The sequence below is a fragment of the Hippopotamus amphibius genome, chromosome 5 (genome assembly GCF_030028045.1).
Source record: "Hippopotamus amphibius kiboko isolate mHipAmp2 chromosome 5, mHipAmp2.hap2, whole genome shotgun sequence".
NCBI classification, from domain to species: Eukaryota; Metazoa; Chordata; class Mammalia; order Artiodactyla; family Hippopotamidae; genus Hippopotamus; species Hippopotamus amphibius.
The window spans coordinates 139817761-139827696 of NC_080190.1; the positions used below are offsets into that span (position 1 = coordinate 139817761).

General features: G+C 37.8%; 1 protein-coding gene across 1 annotated transcript in view; it reads right to left on the reverse strand.

The window, feature by feature from the left end:
- Positions 1-9936, reverse strand: part of UBR5 (ubiquitin protein ligase E3 component n-recognin 5) — a 216307-nt gene that overhangs the window by 164110 nt on the left and 42261 nt on the right. The window lies entirely within an intron of this gene.

A 9936-nucleotide genomic window follows, 5' to 3' on the forward strand; every position in this document is an offset into this window, starting at 1 on the left:
AATCATTTACAAAATGTGCAATTCCATTGTAAATTGAAGAACGACACCAAGGACAGCAACATGCAATAGAGGGCTTTATCACCACCAATAATTAATCAGAGTTCATCTACTGGCCACAGAATGAGTCAGCTTCCACTTGGGATCCTGTATATAGTTTGAAGTTCATGAAATTACATGATGGGTAGTATCAACACAAATTTACCTGAAGATTACGAAATATCTCAGGTAAACTGCAAAGCTTTAAGAAAATTGTTCAAAGGTTGGAATATGCTGTTACAAAGAATGCAAATTCTGTTACTTATAGTTATTCGTCTTGCTCACTTAAAAAAAATCAGTCACAAAGAATTTCAGATGGAAAATTGCTTTTAAAAATTTTAGGAAGCATTGAAAAATTTCATTAAGCATGAAAAAGTTGAAAAAATTTGAAGGCTTTGCAACTCAAGAGTGAATATAGATTTTTGTGGTAAAACCATTGATAACAGATTACCTTCACTTATTCAAGACGAGTTGAAAAGAGCATAATATACCTGACATTCTCAAGTAAATATGTTATTTTTCTTGGAAAATAGCATTTACTTTTAGGATCTTATTTTAACTGTATATAAAAGCAATTTTTTAGCACTCACGAGTTGATTTCTGTAAGTGTACAAATTCATGATCATTGGAATGATAGACAAGATCGTTGCAAGATGTGATAAAAAGATCACTTTCCTCAGCTTGCTCCAATTCTATTGTATAAGAAGTCTAATGGTGCAAAGAAGAAACAACTATTGATTTACGCAAGATGATCACAGAAAACGTCACAGTCTACATTTAAAGAGTTTCATTCATGAGAAAGACATGGCCAAGACTAGCTCTCCATGGTTATCAGGTTATTTGCAGTAAATCAGAGTCAGTATGAATAGAATGCAAGATTATGTCTATGATACTTTATATGGAATGTTAACAGAACGGAAGGTTAAAAGAGAATTGCAGTGAAGTGTAAGCAAGAAAAGCCAAGACCATTTCCCCAAGTGCCCACGCCCTGCTCATCCTCTAGATTACTCATATGAGTCTGGAGGGAAATGAAAGAACATCACAATTTTCTGAATACTGTCAATTCTTTACTTTTTATTACTCATGTATGTGTGAAAATACTGGCAATATAAGAAGACTCATAAATGCAGTGGTAAGTGTAACACACAGGAAGCTATGTACTTCCTGTGTGTTTGACAGGAACTGGACATCACCATTCATTATCAGTAGTAAGGAACTGTCAGAGATTTCTGGAAGAATCAAAGAGCTTTTGCAATTGGCTCTTTAATTACACAGGTAATTAGTGAATGCAGCAGTTTGCTGGTATAAATTTCCAAATTTTTCTTTTCCACTTGCTTAAATTGTCTTATCACTCGCTAAGTGAGTATGTAGTTGGATAACATACAATCGTCACTGTTGCCATTTTAGGATTTCTAAAATAGTTTATTACTGATGAGAATTAAATAAAATATACTCTATCATTTTGAATAAAAATATCTGCCTTTGCTTTTGTTATGTCTAGCTTAAATTGGAACTGTTGAAGGAAATAAATTATAGTACAAACAAATTTTTGTGATTTTTGGGTTTACTTTCATTGCTGGATGCAATCAGATATCAAGTCTTGGTGCTCTGGATGAGGCAGGATTCTGCCAATGTAAACCGTATGTCAATAAGCACTGCATGACCTGTCTTATTCTAGGTGGTCAATGGACAGTATGGATTCATGAGGAGAATCCTGTTTTGGAAATACTAGAATCTTATCAGATGAATTCATCTCAAATCAGGAGCCTTATTTTGAAGTATCCTACAAGATCACTCACCCAAAGCCATTGCTCATGCCAAACCAAAGAGTTCCCAGGGGACTGCAGAGACTTTGGTAAAGCCACATGCCCTGAAATTGGTCCATTTAGGGGCTTGAAGCGGAGGTGGAATATGTCAGTTGATGACCACACTCCAAAACGTGTAATATTCCTTTCTTGTATCTTGAACCAGATCTCCAAATAATTGAAAGTGGTAACATTTCTCTTTGGCATGGAAAAGAATGGAACTACACACATTTCTCTGTGACCTTCTGGGTTTTGTTCATTATTACTGACCTGTGCCTTCAGAGGAAAAAAACATGTTTTCTGAGCCCATTTTTGAAAATATAGATATCACCAACTCCTTTAAAACTGTGAAAAGGCTTTGCCAAGAAAACTTTGATGTAAAAGAAAACTCCCAGATCAGTTTCTAGGAGGTACTCTTGGGAAGCTCAGCTTCTGGTCACACTGCCTTTTAGAAGAAAGCAGCTCTGCATGTTGGCCTGCAGTTTGGCATCAATGCCAAAGACCCTGTGACCGGCCGTGCCTAAGCTCTGAACAGCTTCATCTTCCTCCAAATAGGGCCTTGAATCACCATCTTTTCAAGAGATTTTGTCTAATAATAATAGCAGAATATTATTGACCACCTAGAATAAGACAGGTCATGCAGTGCTTATTGAACTTGAAGCAGAAGTTGTGTATGCGCTTAAGAGAAAAAGAAAAGGAAAGCTGGTTCTCCAAGCAATTCTACTGGGAGAAGTTTGCTCACAGTTTGGTTCATTAGGCAGGTAGTTTTGGTAAATACAGTGAATGAGATAAAACTTTCAGTTCAAGGTTCTGGAGTCACCAACCTCATTCTGCTGAAAAACAAAGCAAACAAAAACTACAAGCTCTTTTGGCCAAGCCTATACACTTGGAAGAATAACTTGGAGGAATGAAGCTTCAGAATTTCCATCACTGAAGCTAATGCTTCTACTGGCTGGCAGTGGGAGTGACAAAGAAGAAGCTTTTTCAAAAGCTTCAGTCAGCAAACTGTAGTGATCTGAAAGCCCTCAGAATACTTCTGGGTGCTACTTCTGCTCAAATAATCTTCAAGTGGAAAGTAAATCTGTAATCCTTTCCTTGCTGACAGACGGCAGTAGGGAAGCAGACTTTGCCAAAGATGACTTCAATGACTTGAGAACAAAGGAAATGAAGTAACGTGACTTCAACTTGAAGAGTGGTAGAGAATCTGGTGTTCGAGGTCCCAGCCCATTCTTAACTGGCCACATTGCTACCATAGACTTGAGTGAGTCAGGGTTTCAACCTTCACGTCCATCAAAGCAAAAGTTAAAGTCAGTTGTATGATAATGTTTCAAAAACCACACAACTTCTAATTCAACCGAAGGAGCCTCCCTGGAGGCAGTGGTGGGAACATAGCTGTGATAGGCAGAATTCTAAGATGACTCGAAAGTATCCCAGCCCTCACTGTGTGTACACAGTTTGTATAATCTCCTCCCCTTCAATGCAGGCAGAACTTGTGGACGTGATGGGATATCACTCCTGTGATTAGCTTTCTAATCAGTTGTTTTTTGAGTTAATCCAAAGGGAGAAGATCCAGATGGGTCACACACATCAGGTGAGTCTTTAAAAGCAACCGAGCCCTTCAGAAAGTCAGAGACACATGCTCCCGCTAATCTGGAAGCAAGCAAACATCCATGCCAAGAACGGCCTATAAAGGCTGTGTGACAAGGAGCAGTATCCAGAAGCTGAGAGTGATCTCTAGCTGACAGTTATCGAGAAAACAGGGACCTCAATCCCACAATGGAATTTGGCCAACAGTCTGAACGGGCCTCGAAGGGTTACCCCAAGCCTTAGATGACAAGTGCAGCATTCTCAGCTTTACTGTGCCCAGACTTCTGACCAACAGAAACCTTGAAATAATAGAGGGTTCTCTTTTTGGAGAAACAATGAACAAACAAACAAAAGAAACCAAAGGAGCAGCAGCTTTCTCAGTAAAATTACTTTCAAGCAAAATTAACTTATTTTTTATCTATGTGTGCAAAACTTTTAATTACTATAATTTTTTTTCAAGAAGAGGGCATTAAGTTTACTTGAAAAGCCAAATTAGAAAAGCTGAGCTTTTTTTGTAATTCTCTAAGGGAAAGAAAAGTATTTTCAAGGCAATAAAGTTAATTATACACAAAGCCTTATGTATGTGTTTACGTGCATTTTTCTGGGAGTGAAGTCCATTGCTCTCATTAAATTTTCAGTGGTCCATGATTCAAAAGAAGTTTCAAACCATAGACATAACTAAAAATCACATCCCAGTTTTCACAATCTAAGTAGGAATCAAGATTGATTTCCTTGGATTCTCTGAGTGGTAACACATATGCACCCATACATACCTACTTTCTCCAACTCCAAACCTTACTCCATTTCCCCTCCTAGCAACTGGATTTTAATGTTTGGTTTTAGTTTTTATCAGTGGTTGGGGAACGTAGGCCAATTTTGTTTAGATGATCTCAGGTTTCTTTCATGTTTTTTATTTAAAGGAGTGAGTAGCATTAAGGATAATTTTTTAAATTTTTTTACTTACTTATATTTCTGACTGCATTGGGTCTTTGTTGCTGTGTGCAGGCTTTCTCTAGTTGCGATGAGCTGGGGCTGCTCTTCATTGTGGTGCATGGGCTTCTCATCGCAGGGGCTTCTCTTGTTGTGGAGCACAGGCTCTAGGCATTCGGGCTTCAGTAATTGTGGCATGGGGGCTCAGTAGCTGTGGCTTGAGAGCTCTAGAGTGCAGGCTCAGTAGTTGCGGCACATGGTCTTAGTTGCTCCATGGCATGTGGGATCTTCCCGGAGTAGGGATCGAACCCGTGTCCCCTGCATTGGCAGGTGGATTCTTAACCACTGCACCACCAGGGAAGTCCTTTCATTTTCTGATATATTTTTAATGAGAGAGATGGACAAAGAAAAAGACTTCCAAAAAAGTACTTGTAAGGTACATTTCTTATACAGACAATGACCAACTACTTCCCACTTAGTTATCATTGAAGCAAGTTCAATAAAAAATTAATTCTGTGATTCACCTACTGTTCCCATTGAAAAAATTTCATTATGTAAAACAGTCTTTTATATATGAGGGTACCAGTACCATAAACCATCAACAGTACATGTGCTTTGAGGTATTATTTTAATAGTAGGAGAGACCATTTAATGTTGATCAATCAACAGCTATCAGTCCATGGTCTGTACAGGCAGGATTTATCTATGGCTTAGAACAAGAAAATCAATTGGCCCACATGAAGATTTCCATGATCACAGCCTCAATTACATAGCCCAACTGAGAGAACAAATTTGAAACTACTACTTGTGACAATAACAAGATTTTAGCTTTCTTAGTTCTCCTCTTTCTTAGTTTCCTTAGCTGTCTGTCCCCAACAGCTCATCCCAAACACCACTTTTAACATTACATTTCACAAATGTATCACTTCCAACAATGTAGATTAAAAAAAAAAAAAAAGACTTTCTTTTTTCTTTTAGAGAAGCTTATGGTTCACAACAAAGTTAAGAGGAAGGTAAAGAGATTTCCCATATACCCTCTTCCATACACAGGCATGGCCTCCTCTGTTATCAACATCACTCACCAGAGTGTACATTTGTAGCCAAGAATGAAGTTATACCATTATTAAAGTCCACAGTTTACATTCGGGCTTTCTCTTGGTGTTGTACAACCTATGGGTTTGGAGAAAAGCATAATGACATGTACCCATTACTATAATGCCATACAGGGTGTTTCGTTGCCCTAAAAATTCCTCTGTGCTCCAGCTAATCATGCCTCCCTCCTCTCTAACCCCTGTCGCCATAGTTTTGCCTTTCCTAGAATGCCATACGATTCGAATCACACAGTATGTAGCCTTTTCAAAGTGGCTCCTTTCACTTAGTAATATATAGTTAAGGTTCCTCCATGTCTTTTCATGACTTGATGCTGATTTCTTTTCAGTACTAAACCATATTCCATTGTTTGGATATACTACAGTTTATCCCATTTACCTACTGAAGGAGATCTTGGTTGCTTCCAAGTTTTGGCAATTACGAATAAAGCTACAAACATCTGTGTGCAGGCTTTTGTGTATATATGTTTTCAACTCCTTTGTAAATACCAAAGAGTGTGTTTGCTGGGCTGTGTGGAAAAAGCATGTTGAGTTTTGTAAGAAACCACCAAACTCTCTTCCAAAGTGGCTGTACCATTTTGCATCCCCACCAGCAATGTATGAGCATTCTTGTTGCTCCACATCCTCAAATGTGGATGTGTTGTCAGTGTTCCAGATTTTGGCCATTTTAATAGGTGTGTACCGGCATTTCATTGCTGTTTCAATTTGCATTTCCCTGGTGACATGACATGGAGCATCTTTTCATAGGCTTATCTGCCATCTTTATATCTTCTTTGGTGATTTGTCTAAGGTAATTTTTTAATTGTGTTGTTTGTTTTCTTATTTTTGAGTTTTAAGAGTTCTTTTTATATTTTGGGTAACCGTCCTTTATCAGATGTGTCTTTTGTAAATATTTTCTCCAAGTCTGTGGTTGGTCTTTTCATTCTCTTGACGGTGTCTTTCGCAGAACAGAGGTTTTAATTTTAATGGAAGTCTAGCTTACCAATCATTCTTTTCATGGATGGTGCCTTTACTGTTGTATCTAAAAAGCCATTGCCATATCCAAAGTCATCCAGATTTCTTCCATGTTATCTAGAAATTTTATAGTTTTGCATTTTACATTTAGGTCTAAGATCCATTTTCAGTTAATTTTTGTGAAGGGTGGAAGGAGGATGTCCAGTTTTCCCAGCACCATTGGTTGAAGAGACTATCTTTGCTCCTTTGTCAAAGATCAGTTGTCTATATTTATGGGGGGTTATTTCTGTGCCTCTACTCTTCTGTTGATCTATTTGTCTATTCTTTCACCAACAGTACGCTGTCTTTTTTTTCTTCCAGTTTTATTAAGATATAATTGACATTTAGCACTGTATAAGCTTAAGGTGTACAGTATAATGATTTGACTTACATACATCATGAAGTGATTATCACAAGTTTAGGGAACATCCATCATCTCACATAGATACAAAACGAGAAATAGAAAAAATATTTTTTCCTTGTGATGAGAACTCTCAGCATTTACTCTCGTAACAACTTTCATATATAACATACAGCCGTACTTTATATTTACCATGCCGTACATTATATCCCTAGTCCTTATTTATTTTATAACATCCTTCAACTTTGTTCTTCTTCAATATTGTGTTAGCTATTGGGGGTCTTTTGCCTCTCCATGTGAACTTTAGAATCAGTTTCTTGATATCCATAAAATAACTTGCTAGGATTGCACTGAATCTACAGATCAAGTTGGGAAGAACTGACATCTTGACAATATTGAGTCTTCCTCGCCATAAACATGGACTATCTTTCCATTTATTTAGTTCTCTTTGAATTCGTTCATCAGAGTTTTGTAGTTTTCCTCATACAGAACCTGTACATATTTTGCTGGATTTGTACCTAAGTATTTAATTTTGGGGGTGTTAATGCAAGTGGTATTATGTTTTTCATTTCAAATTCCACTTGTTTATTCTTGGCATATAGGAAGGCAACTGACTTTTGTATATTTAACCTTGTGTCCTGAAACCTTGCTATAATACCTGATTAATTCCAGGAGCTTTTGTTAATTCTTTCAGATTTTCTACATAGATGATCATATCATCTGCAAACAGTTTTTCAAACTGCAAACAGAAAGACAGTTTTATGTCCTCCTTCCCAATCTGTATACTTTTTCTTTTCTTTTCTTACCTTTTTGCATAGCAAAGACTTTCAGTACAATGTTTAAAAGGAGTGAGGGAGGACTTCCCTGGCGATCCAGTGGTTAAGACTTCAAGCTTCCAGTGCAGGGGGTGTGGGTTTGATCCCTGGCTGGGGAACTAAGTTCCCACATGCCATGGGTGTGGCCAAAACAAAATAAAAGAATAAAAGGAGTGAGAGAGACATCTATTGATAAGATCATGTGATTTTTCTTTTTTAATTTTTTGATGTGATGGATTACATTAGTTGATTTTTAAATATTGAACCAGGCTAGTATGCCTGGGATAAATCTCACTTGGTTGTGGTGTATAATTCTTTTTATATTTTTTGGATTTGATTTGCTAATATTGTTAAGGATTTTTGTATCTATGTTCATGAGATACATTGGTCCATAGTTCCTTTTCTTGTGATGTCTTTGTCTCGTTTTGGTATTAGAGCAATGCTGGCATCACAGAATGAGTTAGGAAGTATTCCCTCTGCTTCTATCTTCTCAAAGCTATTGTAGAGAACTGGAATAATTTCTTCTTTAAATATTTGGTAGAATTCACCAGTGAACAGTGCTTTCTGTTTTGAAAAGTTATTATTTATTGATGCAATTTTGTTAATAGATACAGGTCTATTTAGATCCTGTATTTCTTCTTCTGTGAGTTTTGGTAGATTCTGTCTTCTAAGGATTTAATCCATTTCATCTAGATTATCAAATTTGAGGGCACAGAGTTCGTCATAGCAGTCTTTTATTATCCTTTTAATTTCCATGGGATCTGTAGTGATGTCCCCTTTTTCACTTCTGATATTAGCAATTTGTGTCCTCTCTTTTTTTCTTAGTTAGCCCGGCTAACAGCTTATTGATTTTATTAATATTTTCAAAGAACCAGCTTTTGTTTTCATTGACTTTCTCTACTGATTTCCTGTTTTCAATTTAATCAATTTCTGCTCTGATTCTTATTATTTCTTTTCCTCTCCTTACTTTGGATTTAATTTGCTCTTCTTTCTCTGTTTTCCTAAGGTGGAAGATTATTGATTTTAGATTTTTCTTTTCTAATATATGCATTCGATGCCATCAGTCTCCCTCTAAGCATTGCTTTCTCTGCATCCCACAAGTTTTGATAAGTTGTGTTTTCATTTTCATTTAGTTCAAAATATTTTTAAATTTCTCTTGAGGTTTTTTTTGACCGTGTGCTATTTAGAAGCATGTTGTTTACTCTTTGCATATTTGGGGACTTTCCTGTTATCTTTCTGTTATTGATTTCTAGTTTAAGCCCTGCATGGTGTGAAAGCAAACATCTTATGAGTTCTACTCTATTTATTTATTTTAAAAAATATTTTATTTTTTAAAGTTAATTCCTTAATTGGCTGCACTGGGTCTTCATTTCTGCGTGCGTGCTTTTCTCTAGTCTCGGTGAGCGGGGTCTACTCTTCATTGTGGTACATGGGCTTCTCATTGCGGTAGCTTCCCTTGTCGCAGAGCACAGGCTCTAGGCATACGGGCTTCAGTAGCTGTGGCACATGGGCTCTAGAGCGCAGGCTCAGTAGTTGTGGTGCACGGGCTTAGCTGCGGCCTGTGGGATCTTCCCAGACCAGGGATCAAACCTGTGTCCCATGCATTGGCAGGCGGATTCTTAACCACTGTGCCATCAGGGAAGCCCTGAGTTCTCTTTTAAATTTAAGTTGTGTTTTATGGCCCAGAATGTGGTCTATCTTGGTGAATGTTCTATGTGAGCTTGAGGAAAATGTGTATTCTGCTGACGAGGTAGATTTTAAGGCTCCTTCTGTCTTGTGGTTCTGCCACCTTCCAGGGCCTGGGAGCCATCCACTGCATTATTTGCATCTGGTGGCAGATGATGACTGCACCAAAGGTTTTGGGGACCAGGCCTAAAGTTGCATACTATTCTGCTGAGCATAACATAGTCATATGGTCCCACCTAGACACAAAGGGACAAGAAAATGTGGTCTACTCGTGTGCCAAGGAAGAAACAGCATAGGTACTGGGGAATGCCTTACCAATTGCTGCCAAAATCCATGCTTCTGGTAACCACATGTCTGTTTCATTCCTTCTGCAACACAAAAAACACTGCCTTTTCAACCTGCAAAGAGGAACAATCCAGTCTCAGCCAGTTACTACATTTAGCTCAAAAAGCAGGATCTGCAGATAATGCATTGATGTGCAGTCCTCTCCATAAGGTGTGGATATGACTCCTTGGGTGCAAAGTCAGCACTTGTACCTTCCTAAATTTTGCCCTCTAGGCATCTCACTTGCCTCACCTTGTCCCAGCCCTGCCTCCTGCCCATACTAATATTAA